This window comes from Furipterus horrens, unplaced genomic scaffold (genome assembly GCF_987537825.1).
Source record: "Furipterus horrens unplaced genomic scaffold, mFurHor1.1.pri manual_scaffold_1, whole genome shotgun sequence".
NCBI classification, from domain to species: domain Eukaryota; kingdom Metazoa; phylum Chordata; class Mammalia; order Chiroptera; family Furipteridae; genus Furipterus; species Furipterus horrens.
Window position 1 is genome coordinate 84,459,500 of NW_028327171.1, and position 19,980 is coordinate 84,479,479.

Sequence of the window (19,980 nt, forward strand, 5' to 3'; positions counted from 1 at the left end):
CATTAAGCCACTTCCAGGGAGAAAGTGAAACAAGCATTGTGGTTTTTAGTAGTTATAGGAAGCTGGAGAGACAAACTGAAAGCTCTAGGGGCTTCTTCAAATGCAAAGCTAATTTACCACATATGAATGTGACATTGGCTCAATTGTAGAGCTCCACAGTGCAGTGGAGGAAGATAGGGAAGGAAGTCCAAAGCTTCAGAAAGACAAAGTGAAATACAAGATATACCAGAGAGAATGAACTTGCATTAAGTACTCCATTAGTTTTTCGATCAAGATATTTGCTAGATTATTATGATGCCTGGAGTGGGAGGCTGATGACTGGCCTGGAAATTTATGAACAAAAGAGATAGAAATCCTGAAGTCTCTGAGGATTGAGGAGAAAGAGACCAAAGTGGCTGTCAATCAAAAAGCCTGAAACAAACCTTCTCAAGGAAGAGGGCTGAAATATATGTAGACTGAGACTAACTCTACCATCCATCTCTGACTCAGATCAATTACTGATTGGATAGAATGATCACCTTCTTACCTGATCTGCATTATAGAGAAAAGGGGGAACCCTCTCTGGTGAAAGATAATGTTCAGATCCTCATTTCTTTTATGTGCAATGTCTGACACAATCAAATATTACTATATATGCAAAAAGTCTTGAAAAATATGGACAATCAAGAGGAAAAGAATGGAAAATAATAGGATGATCCAGATATCATAGTTTCAAAACAAACTATTCAAAACAACTATTATTAATATATTAATTAGAGAAGATGAAAAGAACACTAAAATGCGGTGAATTTATTTAGAGAATTCTGAAAAAAACAAACATAACGACAGTCTAGGACAGAGAAATGCAATGTCTAAAATTAAGAATTTAATAGGTAGATTATAAGAGAAAATTGCAGAGAGTAGTATATAAGATAAATGAATTGAAAGACAAATCAATACAAATATAGAAAATTAAGCATATAGAAATAATTAGAATGAAAAGTGAATGGATATATGTAGGATGATCCAAAGGTCTAATGTATATATAGCCAGAAGTCACAGAATAAAAAAGAGAGAAAATGGGGAAAAACACTTTAAAATTTCTAAAACTAGTGAAATATGTCAACTAAGAGATTCAACAACTTTGAGAGCCACAAGTTGAAGATAAACAAAGAAAAACATACCTAAGTGTTTTATAAAATCTTTTGAAAACCAAATGCAAGAAGAAAACTTAAAATCAGTGCCTTAAAAGAAGTCACTAAGACTGAGATCTAACTTCTAAGTAGAAATGATGGAAGCTAGAATACAATGAAATGTCATCTTTAAAATATTGAAAAAATAACTGCCAACTTATAATTTTATACACAAACATTATCCTTTAAAGATAAAGATAGTTTTAGTCAGAGAGAAAAATCAACAATTTTGTCACCAACACACCCACTTTTGTAAAATAAAATGGACTTCCTACAGGTAGAGAAATGATTTTATAAGGGACATAAGAATATAGGAGGAAATTATAAATTCCAGAAGATTAAATATGTGGTAAATAAAAATGACTCTGGATTATACACGTAAAACAATATATATTTATATATATTTACATTAAATATATACATTAATAGAATTACAATGGAAATAAAAGTTGTGTCCAGAAAGTATCCACCCATATAATATGAAAAATAGAGACTCTTTTTGAAGATGATATAAGGTACAAGAAACATTGTACATAGGACAATGATGCTCAGTCCCCTTCAAAGTAGGCACCTTGGGACCTCACAGAGTTCTCCCAGCATCTCTTTCTCTGTTTAAAACACTCTGCAATATCCTTTGTTGGAATCACCATCAGCTGCCGCATTATATTTTCCTGAATCTCATTGACGGTCTGAAATCTCTTCCCTTTCAAAGGTGATTTTAGTTTTTGGAAAAGCCAGAAGTCATAGGACACTAAATCTGGGCTGTAGGGGAGCTGAGTTACCTGGGTGATTTGATGTTTTGCCAAAAAATACTGCATTAGCTGTGATGCATGAGTGGTCATGTTGTCATGAAATTGTCAATCCCCAGTTGTCCATAGCTGCAGCCATTTTCATCATATTGCATTTCTCAACCCATGAAGAATATTGAAGTAGTGTTCATTATTAACTGTTTGGCCTGAAGGGGTGTATTTGTGCTGGACAGCACCTTCCCAATCAAAAAACACAGTTAAAATAGTGGACTTCGTTGTGCCTTCTTTGGGCATGGAGAACCAAATGACTTCTACTGGCACAACTGGGCCTTCATTTCTGGATTATAGCCATAGACTCATAATTCATCTCTGGTTATGGCCTTCTTGAGGAAAACTGGTTCATTCGTAGTGGTTTGAATCAAGTCATTAACAACTGCAGCATGATGTTCCTTCTGCTCTCATAGCAGAATCTGTGGAACAAATTTGGCATGACACATTTCATGCCAAGATCCTGCATCAAAATCTCAAACACAGTAGTTTTTGGAATCCACAGATCAACTTATAGTTCTTGGATTGTCAGTCACCAATCTTTGTTGATTGTAGCCTGTACACGTTCAAAATTCTCAGCTGTTCTGCTTATTGCAGGCCTTCCAGAACATGGATCACTTTCAACAGGCTCTCAACCATCTTTGAAGCATTTATGCCACACTTTTATTTGTGCTGCACTCATTGTATTGTCCCTGAAGGCCTTCTGAATCATCCAAATAGTTTCTGTGAAGGAATGTTCAAGCTTAATGCAAATTTTGATGCAGATCTGTTGCTTTGCTCGCTTAGTCATTTTTTAATGCAATAGCCACACACTCCACAGCATCTACCACCTCCTACTAACTAGTACAGTGAAGTCATCATTATTCATGCATGTGCATTCCAGTCTACTCTCCTTGGCTGCCAGGTTACATTGATGTTTCATAAACCGTTCTCATTATAATAACAATGACTGGACTTTTTCTGGACAAACCTGTTAAAAATTATATTCCTACATCTAAGTGCTTAGAAATTTCAACAATAACACTTTTGATATGTTTTTATTGTACTTCAATTCAAAATTATTTCTTATTTCTATTTTAATTCCACTGTTGTCAGAGAATATTCCCATAAATTAGGAAAGACTAAAAATTGGTTTATATAAACTTAACAACTCAAAAAGCTAGAGAAAAAGAAGCAAATAAAAACTAAAGAAGACATAACAAAAAATAATAAGAGAAAAATTAAAAAATAAGGGGAATAAAAAAGAACCACAGTCTAATCCAAGATGGCAGCAGAGTAAGTGGAAGATACACTCCCCTCCTTCTAGGACTCAGCTGGAATGGCAATTAAATTACAGAACAATCATGCTGAAAAACCAACTGAAAACTAGCAGAAGAGAAGTTCTATAACCAAGGATTCGTAAAAGAAGCCACATTGAGACTGCTCCAAACAGTTTGCTGAAGTCTAATCACAGGCAGCGTCTAACATTCACCTGCACCAGAGCTCCTCCCAATAAGGTCAGAACCAATACACAGCGTTCAGACAACATGAGAACAGGATATAATAAGCTTCACAAGAAGCATATTGAAAGTGAGATCTCAGCAAGCAACAAACCCTGCTGACAAGAATTTTGCTTCATGTGGTCAAGGTTGAGTCTCACAGTCAGAGTCTCACAGTCAGCCAATCTGAGGGTTGATTAAACACATGAGCAAGCCAATCACAATCATTACTCAATTACAACATGAAGGCCCACACAACCTACACAGAGGACATTCCTGGAGCACCTGGCCCAGGCACTCAAGGAGACTACACCTCTGGACTCCACAGGACACCTACTACATAGGGCCACCACACAAAGACTGGGAGTCACAGCAGATATATGTAATGCATAGAAACAAACACAAAGAAGAAGCCAAAAATGGGAAGACAGAAAAAAAAAAGGCCCCAAATAAAAGAACAAGAAAAACCTCCAAAGAACAGCTAAATGAAATCAAGGCAAATAATTTATCAGATATACAGTTCAAAGTAAGGGTTATAAGGATGCTCAACACCATGAAAAGGGGCATATAATATAAAAATAACCAGCAGAAATAAAGAATACAATGTCTAAAGTGAAGAATACACTGGAAGGAATAAACAGTAGGTTGGATGAAGCATAGGATTGAATCAGTGATTTTGAAGACAATGTAGAAAAAAAATACCCAGTTAGAGCAGGAGAAGAAGGAGAAGAAGAAGAAGAAGAAAGAAGAAGAAGAAGGAGGAGGAGGAGGAGGAGGAGGAGGAGGAGGAGGAGGAGGAGGAGGAGGAGAAGAAGAAGAAGAAGAAGAAGAAGAAGAAGAAGAAGAAGAAGAAGAAGAAGAAGAAGAAGAAGAAGAAGGAGAAGAAGGAGGAGGAGAAGGGGGGAGGAGGAGGAGAAGGAAGAGGAGGTGGAGGAGGAGGAGGAGGAGGAGGAGAAGAATTAAAAAAATGAAAGTGGTTTAAGAGACCTTTGGGACAACAAGAAGCATAACAAGATCCACATCACAGCTATATCAGAGGAAGGAGAGAGCAAGTTATCAAGAATCTCTCTGAAGAAATAACGACCAAAAATTCCCTAACTTGGTAAAGAAAAAAGGCATGCAAGTTCAGGAAACACAGAGCGTCCCAAACAAGATGACCCCAAAGAGGCCCAAACCAAGGCATATCATAATTAAAATGGCAAAGTTAGAAAGACAATTAGTTACATACAAGAAAGCTCCCGTAAGACTCTCAGCTGATTTCACAACAGAAACATTTCAGGCCAGAAGGAATTAGCATTAAATATTTAAAGTGATGAAAAACGAAGACCTACAAACAAAACTACTTTCCTAACAAGGTTATCATTTAAAAATGAAGAAGAAATAAAAAGCTTTACATACAAAAAAAGCTAAAGGAGTTTGTTACCACCAAACAAGTATTATAAAAAATGTTAAAGGGCCTGCTTGAAGGAGGAGAAGGTGAAGGAGAAGGCAGAAACAGAAGAACATAGTTGAAATAATAAAATGGCAATAAATACATACCTATTGATAATCAGTTAAAATGTAAATGGGTTAAATGCTGCAATCAAAACACATAGTGGTTCCTGACTGGCATGGCTCAGTTGGTTGAGCATCATTTCACAAAACAAAAGGTTGCTAGTTTAAATCCCAGTCAGGGCACATGCCTGGGTTGTGGGCCTGGTTTCCAGTTGGATAATGTGTGAGAGATGATCTATCAATGTTTCTCTCACACATAGATGCTTATATCCCTCTCTTCCTCCCCCCTTCCCTATCTCTAAAAATAAATAAAATCTTTTAAAAAGGCATAGGATTGTTGAATAAATGAGAAAATAAGACCTATATATATGTTGTCTATAGGAGACTCACCTCAGAATCAAAGATACACACAGACCCAACGTAGAGGGATGGAGAAAGGTATTTCATGCAAATGGGAAGAAAGAAAAGCTGGGCTTATGATATTTATATATGAAAAAATAGACTTTAAACCAAAGGCTATTAGTAAGAGACAAAGAACATTACATAATACTGAAAGGATCAAACCAACAAGAGGAATAATATAGTAAACATTTATGCCCCCAATATAGGAGCACCTAAGTACAGAAAGCAAATATTGGAGGACATAAATGGAGAGATTGACAGTAATACAGTCATAGTAGGGGACTTCAACAGCCCATAACATCAGTGGATAGATCTTCCAGACAGAAAATCAACAAGGAAAAAGAAACCTTAAATGACACACTAGATCAGATGGATTTCATTGATACTGATATATTCAGAACATTTCACCCAAAGGCAGCATAATATGCAGTTTTTCAAGTGCACATGGAATATTTTTTAGGATAAACATCGAGTTAAGACATGAAACAAGTCTCAATAAATTTAAAAAGTTTTGAAATCATATCAAGCATCTTCTCTGACTATAATGGTATAAAACTAGAAATCAATCAAGAAAAAAACTAAAAAACACAAAAACACGGAAGCTGAATAACATGTTACTAAACAATGAATGGGTCAACAACTGAGATCAAGGAAGAAATCAAAAGATATCTTGAAAAAAATGAAAATGAGAACACAACTACCCAATACCTATGGGATACAATGAGAACAATCCTAAGAGGGAAATGCATAGCATTAAAGGCCTATCTCAAGAAACAAGAAGTATCTCAAGTAAACAATCTAACTTTACACTTAAAGAAACTTGAAAAAGAACAACAAACAAAGCCCGAAGTGAGTAAAAGGAAGGTAGTAGTAAAGATCAGAGCAGATATAAAATAAAGTCTAAAAACAACAGTGCAAAAGATGAATAAAACTAAGACCTGGTTCTTTGAAAGAATAAACAAGATCGACAAACTTTTAACCAGACTCAGCAAGAGAAAAAGAGAGAAGACTCAAATAAATAAACAGAAATGAAACAGGAAAAGTAGCAAATGACATTAGCAAAATACAAAGGATTTGTAAGACAATATTATGAACAACTATATGTCAACAAATTGGACATTCTGGAAAAATGGATATATTCCTAGAAACATGCAATCTTCCAACTGAATCAGGAAGGATCAAAGATTCTGATAGGTTACAACTAGTGAAATTAAAGCAGTAATTAAAATCTCCTGACAAACAAAAATCCTGTATTGGATGGTATCACAAGCAAATTTTACCAAACATTCAAGGGAGAATAAACACATCCTTTTCAAACTATTCCAAATTATTCAAAAGGAGTAAATACTCCAAAGCTCATTTTACAGGGCCAGCTTTATCCTAATTTCTAAACCAGATTAAGACACTACAAAAAAAAAAGAAAATTATAAGCCAATATCCCTGATGAACACAGTTGCTTAAATCCTCCACAAAATATTGGCAAATTGAATCCAGCAATACATTAAGAAGATCATACACCATGATCAAGTGAGATTTATTTTGTGGATGTAAATCTGGTATAATAGCTGCAAATCAATAAACATGATATATCACATAGGCAAAATAAAGGATAAATATCATATGATCATATCAATAGATGCAGAAAAGCATTTGATGAAATCCAGCATCTATTTAAGATAAAAAATCAAAACAAAGTGGAAATAGAAGCAATATACCTAAATGTAATAAAAGTCATATGTAACCAATCCACAGCCAACATCATACTCAGTGGACAAAACTACAAGTGTTCCCCTTTTAGGTCAGGAACAAGACAGAGATGTCTACTTCAACCATTCTTATCTAACATAGTATTGGGAGTCATAGCCACAGCAATGAGACAAGAAGAAAGAATAAAAAGCATACAAATTGGATAAAGAAATAAAACTGTCATTATTTGCATATGACATGATACTGTATATAGAGAACCCTAAAGATTCCACTAAAAACTACTAAAATTGATAAGTGAATTCAATAAAGGAACAGGATACAAAATAAATATCTAGAAATCAGTTGCATTTTTATACACTAATAATGAACTATCTGAAAGAAAACTAAGTAAACTACCCCATTCACAATTGCCTCAATAAGAATAAAAACACCTAAGAATAAATTTAACCAAGAATGTGAAAAACCTGTACTTAAAAAATTATAAAACCATGAAGAAAGAAATTGAATTAGACAAAGTAACTGAAAGCATATACAGCATTCATGGATAGAAAGAATTAACATCATTAAAATGTCCATACTAGGACTTCTGGCCAAGATAGAGGCCTAGACAGACATGCTGCATCTCCCTCCACAACTAAGAAGGAGTACAACTACCTCAAAACTAGACACAATGAGAAGCTCCATAAAATTGAGCTGCATGGAAATCCAACAAACAAAAATATAAAGAAGAAATACTCATCCAGACATGTAGGAGGGGCAGAGCTAGGGCGGAGAGGATGTGGTGTGGTGGTGGCGGTGGCAGTGGCAGGCAGGTGGAAAACACGGTCACACATTTTAAAACCTAGGGAGTGACACCTGGGGAGTGCTCCCAGCACCAGACCAGACTGCACAGCTCATGGTCCCAGTGCCAGGGAAAATAAAGACTCATTGCTTCTGACTGTGAAAATCAGTGGGGGTTGGGGCAGAGGCAGAAACTGCCCATCTCTCAGCAGAGTTCCTTTGTTTAAAGGGCCTCCATGGTCCTAGAATGTCCGCAGACCCAGCCACTCTGGGAATGATAGCCAGGGAAACAGCTAGAGAGAAGCCAGTCCCATACAGAAGTGGGATAAGTGCCTGGAAAAGGGGTGAGTGCTAAGCAAGCAACATTGTTCTCTCTCAGACCCTCCCCCGCATACAGCGGTACAACATGGTGAAAGGGGTCACCCATACTAATGAATACCTAAGGCTCTGCCCCTTACAATGTAACAGGTAAGATAGCTCTACCTAAGACATGGAGGCAAACAAACACAGGAGCCTGTCAAGATGAGGAGATGGAGAGGTATGAGCCAAAAGAGGACACAGATTAAGGTTCCAATGGGAAAACTAAGCAATGAGGAGAGAGCCAACCTAGCAGACAAAGAAATAACCAACCTAACAGACATAGAGTTCAAAACACTGCTGATAAAGATGCTCACAAGATTGACAGATATGCTTAAGTATGGCAAATGCATAAGGGAAGAAGTGAAAGCTATGCTAAATGAAATGAAGGAAAATCCCCACAAAACCAATGGTGAAGGGAAGGAAACGGGTTCAAATCAATGATTGTGAACAAAAGGAAGAAAATAAAAAGTCAACTAGTACAGAATGAAGAAACAAGAATTGAAAAAGATGAGGACAACTTTAAACATGCCAACATCCGAACCATAGGGGTTCCAGAAGGAGAAGAGAAAAAGCAAGAAATTGAAAACTTATGTGAGAAAGTACTGAAGGAAAACTCTCCAAACTTGGTGAAAGAACTAGACATACAAGTCCAGGAAGCACAGAACATCATCCCAAACAAGCTAGACCCAAGGAGGACCACACCAAGACACATCAAAATTAAAATGCCAAAGGTGAAAGATAAAGAGAGAAGCTTAAAAGCAGCAAGAGAAAAAAAGAGTGTTACCTACAAAGGGGTTCCTGTAAGACTATCAGCTGATTTATCAAAAGAAACTTTGCATGCAAGAAGGGACTGGCAAGAAGTATTGGAAGTGGTAAAAAGCAAGGACCCACAACCAAGATTACTCTATCCAGCAAAGCTATCATTTAGAATGGCAGGGCTGATAAAGTTCTTCCCAGACAAGGTAAAGCTAAAGGAGTTAATTACCACTGAGCCATTATTATATGAAATGTAAAAGGGACTTACTTAAGAAAAAGAAGATCAAAATTATGAGCATTAAAGTGACAACAAATTCACAATATCAACAACTGAATCTAAAAAATAAAAACAAAGTCCAACCAAGGAAACCAGAATAGAAACAGAATCATAGGTATGGGGATTATTTGGAAGGTTATCACCTGGGATAGGGAAGGAGGAGAAATGGGGAAATGGTGCAGGGATTAAGAAGCATAATTGGTTGGTACAAAATAAATAGGGGAAAGTTAAGAATAATATAGGAAAGGGTCAAGCCATAGAACTTATATGCAGGACCCATGGACATGAACTAAGGAGGTTGGGGTTCCTGGAGGGAGGGGAGTTACTGGGCAGAGGGGAGCAAAGGGAAAAAAATAGGACCACTGTAACAACATAATCAATAAAATATACTTAAAAATATCTCCATATAACCCAAAGCTAATTATAGATTCAACAAAATTCTTATCTAAATATGAATGGTGTAGTTCACAAAACTAGAAGAAATAATCCAAAAATTTATGTGGAAGCTCAAAACAGCCAAATGCACAGCAATACTGAGAAAGAACAGAGTTGGAGGAATCACACTACTTGATATCAAACTATACTACAAGACTATAGTAATCAAAACAGCATGGTACTGGAATAAAAAGAGATATATAGATCAATGGAAAAAATAGATAGCTTAGTAAAAAACTCATGCCTTTATAGTCAATATATATCTGACAAAGGAGTTAAGAACATGCAATGGGGTAAATATAGTTTATTCAATAAGTTGTGTTGGGAAAATTGGGCAGATACATACAAAAAAGGAAACTAGACCACCTTCTTCCAACATACACAAGAATAAACTCAAAACAAATTAAAGAGTTAAATATTAGTCATGAAACCATAAAAATCCTAGAAGGAAACATAGGCAGTAAAACCTAAGACATTTCTTATAGTGATATATTTTCTAATATATCATATTGGGCCAGGGAAACAACACAAAAAATAAACATATGAGACCACATCAAACCCAAAGTTTTTGCACAACAAGAAGAAGCATCAACAAAATGAAAAGAAAACCCACTGAATGGGAGAACATTTCACCACTGATATATGTGATAAGGGATTAATATCCAAAATTTATAAAGAACTTATAAAAATCAACACCAAAAAATCAAATAATCCAATTAAAATGGGCAAAGCTTCTGAATAGATACCTTCCCAAAGAGGATATACAGATGGCCAATAGAAACGTGAAAAGATGCTCAGCATCACTAATCAGCAGAGAAATGCTAATGAAAACCACAATGAGATATCACCTCACACCTGTCAGAATGGCTATAATCAATAAATCAACAAATAACAAGTGTTGGCCAGAATGTGAAGAAAAGGAAACAGTTGTGCACTGATGGTGGGAATGCAGATGGCTGCAGCCACTTTGGAAAGCAGTATAGAGTTACCTCAAAAAATTTAAAATGGAACTGGTTTATGACCCAATGATTCCACTTCAGGGAATATATATGAAGAAACCTGAAACACTAATTCGAAAGAATATATGAACCTCTATGTTTACTGCAGTGTTATTTGCAATAGCCAATATTTGTAAGTAGTCCAGGTATATATCGGTAGATGAATGGATCAAAAAACTCTGGTACATTTACACAATGGAATTCTAGCCACCCATTAAAATGAAGGAGATCTTACCCTTTGCAACAGCATAAATAGACCTGGGGAGCATTATGCTAAGTGAAATAAGCCAGTCAAAGAATGACAAATAGCATATTTGAAATCTAATAAACAAATTGAACAAGCAATATAGAAACAGATTCATAGACAGGGAGCAGGCTGATAACTGTCAGGGGCAAGATTGGAAAACTGGTTGTAGGTGGAGGATTAAGCAAAAAAAAGAAAAAATAAAGAAAAAAATTCATGGACTTGGACAACAGTGTGGTGATTGCGGGGTGGGGGGCAGGTGGGAGAGGTGGATGCGTGTCAGGGTTATAAATGGTGATAAAAGAAGACTTGGTGTAGTGCACACAGAATACAGTGTACAGATGATGTGTTGTGGGATGGCGCACCTGACACGTAACCAGTGTCTTCCCAAAATATTCAATAGAAAGGGGGGAAGAAACCAAATAGTTCAAAGAGGAAAGAAAAGAAAAACAACAAAGTTATGGGTTGGTACTTTGATAAAGTTGATAAATTTTAATAAGATTGATCAAAAAAAAGAAACCACAATTTTTCAGAAATGAACACATGGAAATCATCAGACATCAAATTAGATGATATTATCAACACTTTCTCCAATAAATTTGATGATTTGGATGAAATAAACTAATAACTCAAAATCCAACTGATTAAATTTACCATAAAAGATATAAAAATTTAAATTATCAGATATACTATATATATTTAAAATTTGAGCTCTTAATTAAAACATTCTCATAATCAAATTCCTAGGCCAAAATAGTTTCACTGGTGACTTCTTTAAGACATATAAGAAAGATATAACAACATTATGCAAGTTTTTCCAGATAACAGAAAAAGAAATAGATATGTCCTAACTCATTTTAAGAGACATCATAACATAAACTATAAAATTGAGAAAGGCCTTATAATAAAGAAAAATTATAAATCAGGTTTTTCCATTAACGCTGAAGCAAAATTAAGAAAATATTAACAAAGTCAACCCATCAATACATAAAAGGGATGCTGTGTCACCACTGTGTTCATTGATGGAGGATGCAATATTGTTATATTAATTCTGTCCAAATAACTCTACAATTCTAATTGAAAATACCAAGATGCTTTTTGTTAAATGAAAACTGGAAATACAAAGAGTTAGAGATATCCAAAAAATACTTGGGGAAGAACATATCTGGAGGACTTACTTTACTAGATATCAAAATACATTATGAAATTATAGTAACTAAGACAGTATAACTTTGGTAGAAGGATAGACAAACTAACCAATGGAATAGAGTCCAGAATTAGACTCACATATATAGTCACTTGACTTATGATAAGAAACATGAAATATGTGCAGCAAAGAAAGAATCTTTTCTTCAATAAATGATGCTGAGTCAATTGCATATCCATATAAAAAACATTGTGCTTGACCCTTACCTCATATTCTATAGAAAATAATTAAATTCAGATGGATTATATACTTAAATATAAAAGACAAACAATAAAGCTTTTAGACATAAAAGTAAGGTGATCATATTAATGATCATGGAGCAGTCATAGACTTTTAAACAGGGTACCAAAAACAACTTTTATAAAATAATAATGATAATTTAATTTATATCAAAATTAAGAGCCTCTGTAAGAACAGCAAAATACTTTTATTCAGAATACAGGAAGAACCTAAGAAATCAATTTAAAAAATGAAGGTAAATCGATAGAAAATAAACAAGGCTTGAGCAGACCATTTACAATAGAAAATATTCAAATATCTAATAAACTTACAAAAACTTTCCATTTTCTTGGTTATCAGGGAAGTGGAAACTAGGAAGCACCATATAATAATACCACACATCTACTAGAACAGCTGAAGCAGAAGGATGAAGACTGCGTGTTTGTGAGGATTTGTAGCAAAAGGGGTCTCTGTGAGGCACTGATGGTGGTAGTCCAAATTTGTACAAGCATGTTGAAAAACAGCTTGGCACTATTTACCAGGCCATATCATGTGTAGGTATAAAACCAACAGAAATGTGTACATAGTTTGCCCTGGCCAGGTTGCTCAGTTGGTTGGAGTGTTGTCCTGGGCACCAAAAGGTTGTGGGTTTGAGTCCCAGTTAGAGCACATATCTAGGTTATGGGTTCAGTCCCCAGTAGGGGCATGTATGGGAGGCAACTGGTCAATCTCTCTCTCTCTCTCTCTGTGTCTCTCTCTCTCTCTCTGTCTCTCTCTCTCTGTCTGTCTCTCTCTCTCTCTCTTTCTCTCTCTCCCCTCTTTCTCGCTTCCTGTATCTCTAAAATCAATGAACACATCCATGGGTGATCATTTAAAAAAAACGAAAAGAGAAATGTGTACGTAGTTTTATCAAAAGCCATGTACCAGATATTCTTAAGAACAGTTCATAACAGAAATACCTGACAACTCGAGTGCCTGCCCAGAGTAGAGTGGATTAGAAAATTGTGGTATCATCACAAAACAGAATAGAATATTGTATATCACCATACCACTGACAAGTTTTTACCTCAGAACTTTCTTCAGAAATATAAAGTTGCTTCTAGAGGGTGTCTAATACTGTTGGAATACATGTTTCAGAAAGAAACAAGAGGCCCTGTCTGGTTAATTCCAGGGAGGGCATCATGCACCTGTTTGGAGAAAGGTTTAGCCTATAAGAGGCAATATTGCTGTAATTTGCCAATTCTACTTTAATAATTCCCATGGAGTTCACTGGTATCCAATCAGAGTTTGGCCTTGTGTCGTCTGGGGACTTAGGTGGTACATCCCTTTAGGCACAGAGTAACCACAAGTAATCAGTCCCTCTAGACACTTTAATGGTGTCTATCCAATAATTTTACCCAACGGGATAAAATTAAAATGTGTTTAGATCCTGAAATTTTGGGGGGGGGGGGTGGAATGGGGAGATAGGGCTGGAAACACACCCTCAGATATTTGGAGATAGCAATCTAGTGTGAGAAGTCTTGCTTAAAAATTTGTCCCTGGGACTGAAATTGCTAATTTGGTATGCTTTAATGTGGCATCTAACATGCATTGAGAAAAATAAAAAGAGAGAGCGGGTTGGTTTTTACCCTGGAACAATGAATTAGACACAAAACCTTGATTGTTAACTTCATTTGTAGTCAAACCAAATTCCGTAGTGTCTTTTTAAGAGCCAGACAAATCTCCCATCAAGTAAAATATTTTTTTTATCTGCATTACCATACTACTGACAAGCCTTCACCTCAGAACTCATCATTCAGAAATGTGCGGTTGCTCCTAGAGTATGTCTAATACTGTTAGAACACATCTTTCAGAAGGGAACCAGAGGTCCAGTCTGGGTAACTCCATGGAGGGCACTGTGAACCTCCTTTGTGAGGGCTTAGGCCTGTGAGAGGCATTGTTCCTGTCATTTGCCAATTCAGCCTTTGCTATTCCCACATGGCTCACAAGTATCTAAGCAGAGTTTGGCCTCCTGTCAGCTGGAGGCTTGGATAGTGGGTTCCTTTAGGCATAGAGCAACTGAAAGCAATCAGTCCCTTCAGATACCTTAATGATCTGATACTTTTAAAAAATATATACATTTTAAGGCCATTTATCATATTGACTTCTATATTTTTTAAGCATATTTTTCACAGTACCTGGCCTAGAATGGAAATGTCACTGCTGGGCATCAGCAATCACAGACGTGACTATTTTAGCAAAGTTGGGAGAAGACAGTGTTGGTAGACAAGTAGGTTGCCCGAGTTATTAAGAGTTGGAGCAAGTCCTGATATGGTCAGGGTTAGGTTCCTGCTACTTACCACTGTTCCTGGCAAGGCCACTTATTATGCCTGCACAGGGGACCTTTGGGACTCAGGAATCTGAGACTATAATGGAAGCAGGGATGTCCAGGTCCTACGAGAAAGGAGATAGCTCAGAGTAACCTCATGTGGCCTACATGCACCTGGGTCCTGTGACAGTCTGCACTCAGCTAGAGTACCAGTTAATCCTTTGCATGTCTGTATGTAGTTTTTTGGCCTCCAACAGGGAAGGCCAGCTCAGGACTTTGGGGTTATTTATCATGATTTCAGAACAGGCTCAAGTGTCTTCACTTTTTACTTATTATGTCACTCCCACACAAGCAAGCAGATAGTTTCTCCAAATAGAGTGGAGAGACAACAGAAGAGAAACATTGCTATTTCCAGGTAGAATATTATTGGCTGAGAATCCCAGGAGGTCAAAGAATTTTAGAAATGAAAAGATCTTGTATATAAAAGCATCTAAACAAAGGCTCAAATAAGTTAAGTCATGGAGATAATTAGCAATGAAGGATGAAGATTTTTTTCAAAGATTGAGATTTGGTGTTTTTTTCTTCTTCTTACTTTTTACCTATTTGTAATTACAACACATACCTACCATTGAGTTTTGGTTAAAAATATTATTTTATTCTCAAAATCCCTGTTAATATGCTTATACTACTGAAATTGTGTAATATTGAGTAACCTTTTTTTCCATGCTTATTTGTTAGGTCCAGGGATTGTTTCCTGTTGGCTACAGCATATCCATCATTCTTGAGTTTCCCACCTTAAAAATTAAGGAATTTTCTTTTCCTTCCCCCTGTTTTCCTGGCAGCATTCTTAATCAAAAACAAACAAGCTGTTAATCAGTGAAAAAAAGGAGGTAGAAAAATCTTCAGAAATTGTGTTTATCCCCATCTGGCCTTAGAAAAACATGGGAACTGGCGATCAAGTATATTCAGCAGGATGGCTGCCTTTCAAGGGAAACAGTATCTGGATATTTCTATGTCTAGACCACAGAGGAAAAATGCTTCCTTGGTAATTAACCCACTGAAAACAGAACAGGCCCACGTGGTTTTGAGAAACATAGACAGAAAAGTTAGATCTGGTCACTGAAGATTCAGCCTTCAGAGGGCTTTGTTGGTGATACATTTATGAAAGCTTGTTCATTAGTCTGTATGTCAGCATTTTAGATCCAGAGTCTATATAGAGTGAAAATGAATGATAGTAAGAAACCATTTCTTTTCTTAACCAACCCATGGTATGTTTTATTTTACTGTTCCCATTTTACTCCCTATTTGTCTGTCAATGCTAATGTTCTTGTGAGAAACCTCTTTCCTTTTTAGAATATAAAGCAGGAATTCTAAAGTCCAAGCCTTAAGGATATTTTCTTTTTTATATAGTATTTTTTAAAGATTTTATTTATTTTTAGAGGTGGGCAGAAGGGGAGAAAGTGGGAGAGAAACATCAATGTGTGGTTGCCTCTTGCACATTGTTAACTGGGGACCTGACCCGCAACCCAGGCTTGTGCCCTGACTAGGAGTCGAACTGGTGACCCTTTGGTTCACTGGCCCATGCTCAATCTACTGAATTACACTAGCCAGGGCTAGGATATTTTCACTGAGAATTAAAAGATGAGACAAGTGGTTTGTGTGGGTCCTGGAGGGGAATGTTATATGAATCCTGATAGGATTATGAATTGTGATTCAATTTAGTAATATGAGTTCTGCTTCTGTATTTCCAAGAGATGTATGTTAGTTGATATGTATCATTATCCAACTAGATAATTTAATTTCAAAAAATATTTTGTGCACATAGGCCACAAGAATATCCCAGATTGCAATGAAATATTTTGAATTTATGTTACCCTGGCTGGTTTGGCTCAGTGGATTGAGCGTCGGCCTGCGAGCTAAGTGTCGCTGGTTCGATCTTCCAGTCAGGGCACATCAGAGAAGGAAAACTCTGACTCCAAAAAACCTCCGCTGCCTTGCGGCATACCTCTTCAGGGGAAAGGCTAAGGGAGTAAACCCCGACAGAAAATCCGGAGCCGGAGTCCCTAAGGCGGTTTGACGTTGTAGTTAACACCGGCAACTCCTGCGGCGCACCTGAAGCCAAGCTGTATTGACTCCGTCTTTCCCTTGGACCCTTCAGCTGCGAAGAGAGGGGGGGTCTGCTGCATGGGCAACAGCAGACCTTCCATATCACCCTGCCCGGGCTCTGTAGCTTCACTGGAGAGGACACTCCAGCGTCATCGCAAGATGTCGATTCAACACGGGAGGAGACAGATACCGTGTCACTCCCGAGTCGGACTGCACAGCCATTCTCGGCGGTGCAGATAGACTCTTAAGAAACTACACCATCGTCTCTCGAGACAGACGGCTGCCGACGACGATGATTTTGAATTTATGTGCATATTAGTGATTAACAATCATAGAAAAGGAAAGTGTTCCTTTTACATTCAAGTTTTCTAAGTATATTTGTATACTTCTTCCAAGAACATTTATGAAAGGCTGCTGCATGCTTACAGAAGTATTTAAAATTATGGGGATCTGAAGAGAAAAATACATAGTGCATACTTTTCAAATGTTGTCTATATGGAGAAATAAAATAAATACAAAAATAAATTTACACATTGTAATATTATATAAATGATATGGAAGTATTGAGAAACACACTATAGAAGCATGGCCAGTTTGTGTTGAAGACTGTTGAAAAGGATTTTTACAAATGTCAGTTAACTGATAAAATTATGATACAAGGAATGTTTAAAGAGCTATGAAGTTAATATAAAATAAAATAGAACCACTCAAACTGATCTTCTAATTTATTTATTTTTCACCTTCTTATCCAAGTCTTTTCCATATCAGATGTAATTTTAGGAATCTTCAGTGGAGCACGAGTCCATCCACAATATAGCCTTTGCCTTTCTTCCCAGCCCCCTCCCTCCTTGTGCTTTCTTTTCTATCTCCCTCCTGTGAAGGGATCCCCCTATCCACTATGCTGCTCCTTTAACCTTTGCCTGGAATACTCTTCTACCCTCATTTTCTGTCTTTTCAGCTGTCAAATTCTCGCTCACAGTCTTAAGCTTTGGCATTGCACATTCTAGGAATTCTTCTTGGAACTTACCCTTATCCTTCCCTCTCCGAATTCTTTACCTTTTCTCAATCTCACCTCCTTCCTCCCCTTACAGATTGTATTAGATGCTTCTTATTGGTGAGCCAGTAAGAACCTTCGACAATTTTTGTCAATGTATTTACCATATTAGATTCTAATGATTTATTTCTGTATCTACTTCTCCAACTAAGTTGTCAGTAAGAAGCCTATAGGGATTGTCCGGATGAGAGAGACATAATTGTGGCTTAGACTGGGATGGTAGCAGTGGCTATAGAGAAAAATGTACAGAATTAGACATATAATTCAGAGGCAATAATGTCTGCATTTAATGCTATATATTGTGGGTAGGGGGTGATAAAGAAAGAGATTTAGGAAGGATTCCTTATTTCTAATTTTAGAACTGCTGGATGGATTCCTGAAGTTGGAAAGACTAGAGAAAGATCATAGTTAGGGGAGGAGAGTGTTGGTTGAATTTCAAGAGTTTGGTTGGAGACATTGTGGTGGATATCAAGATTTCCCTCCTCCCTTGATCCCTCTTCAATAAAGGACTTGCCCCAGCTGTGAGGACTTGCTGAGCTGTGCCCCTTCAAGGATCTTCTCCGAAGGCCACCTCACATAATGCCATGCTGGGTGTGCGTGGAGGGAGATGGGGAGGAAATGATATGCATATATAATGACTGATAAAGACCTGGCCATCTTGCTCCAACAAGGGGCAATCTTTATGTTGCATCTACAATAGTTCTACATTCCTCATGGACTTAGCTATTGCTATTATTGAGCTTACTTCTCCCTCTTTTCACACCTGCTTTCTACAAGTATTGATTTTAAGGACACACTCATAAACATCCTGCATGACAAAAGCTCTCAGCATCTGCTTCCCAGAGACTATAACCTATAAAGTTAATAGCAGAGGTGGTTCAAGAAAACAGGTGCTATGATGGAGGTTTGGAGACCAATCATTTTCTACCTGGCTGACAATGAGGATCCTGCCACTGGTGTTAAGTGGAACACAGAGAGCCCTGGCATGACCATCTAGTTGTTGAAAGTTTTACTGGTGGCGCATTGGGATGGTATGGGATAGCAGTGTAAGGGAATTCATTAGTTGGTTCCATATATCAGGCATTTGGGAAATGCGTGGAGGGTGGAGACTAAGCTGAAATAAGAATTGGATGGCTATTACTAGGCTGAAATGTTGCTCTGAATACAGATAACAGAAAACTAAGTGTACTAATTGAGACCCAATTAATGTTATGCATCAGTTATAGATCAATTATAGCTTGGAGTCATACAAGGAGGTTCTACCTTCATGTGGAGGGAGGGTGAAAAAAACAAAAACAAAAACAAAAAAACAAACAGAACCTAGCTGAGAGCTTAATTAGTCGAGCCTCAAAGAAGGGAAAGTCAAACTCCCATTCAAGGCTGGTCTGCATTGCCAGTGAGTGAGGATAGAACAGGATCTTGATACATTGGATGGGTACAGTTATATTTATGGTATGACAATATAAATGTGTGACTCGTTACTGTATAGGTAACATTTAAAATCATGGACATGAATTGAATATGAGAGAGGGTAGATATGGAAGAAATCAGCTCAGGACTGATTTCTAGAGAAAGTCAAACTGTAAAGTTTGAATGGAGAGAGAGGATCTTGCAAAGGAAATTGAAAAAAAGTATCAAAGAGATTAAAGGAAAACTGGGGAATGTGTATTGTACAAACCAAAACAAGAGAGACTTTCAAAACTATATAAGAAATTTAGGAAGTGTATGCAATGCTGTTAAAAGGTGACTGAATCTAATACACTTAAATAATGAAAGAAATTGGACTCAAAAAGTAAGACATTCATACCAAGATAAACTGCAGGAATAGAAAATGGGTTACTAATTGCCAGGTGCTGAGCATGACTCGAGGGTGAGTTTACTATAGAGCGATAAAGGGGACCTTGAGGTGTGCATCTGATAGAACTGTTCTATATATTTTACATTTTTCTCTTTTGCATTTTAAATATATCATTTCATGGTTTCTGGCTTTCATAGTTTTTGATCTTTTTTTATGAGAAATCTGCTGTAATTTTGATTGCAGTTCTTTTGTATTGTAACATATATTTTTCTCTTATTTTCTTGAGAATTTTCTCTAGTTTTCAATCAAAATCATTTTCTGTCAATTTATTTAAAAAATTATCTGGTGTTTTTTGTGTTTCTTGGGTATACAGTTTTGTGGATACCAA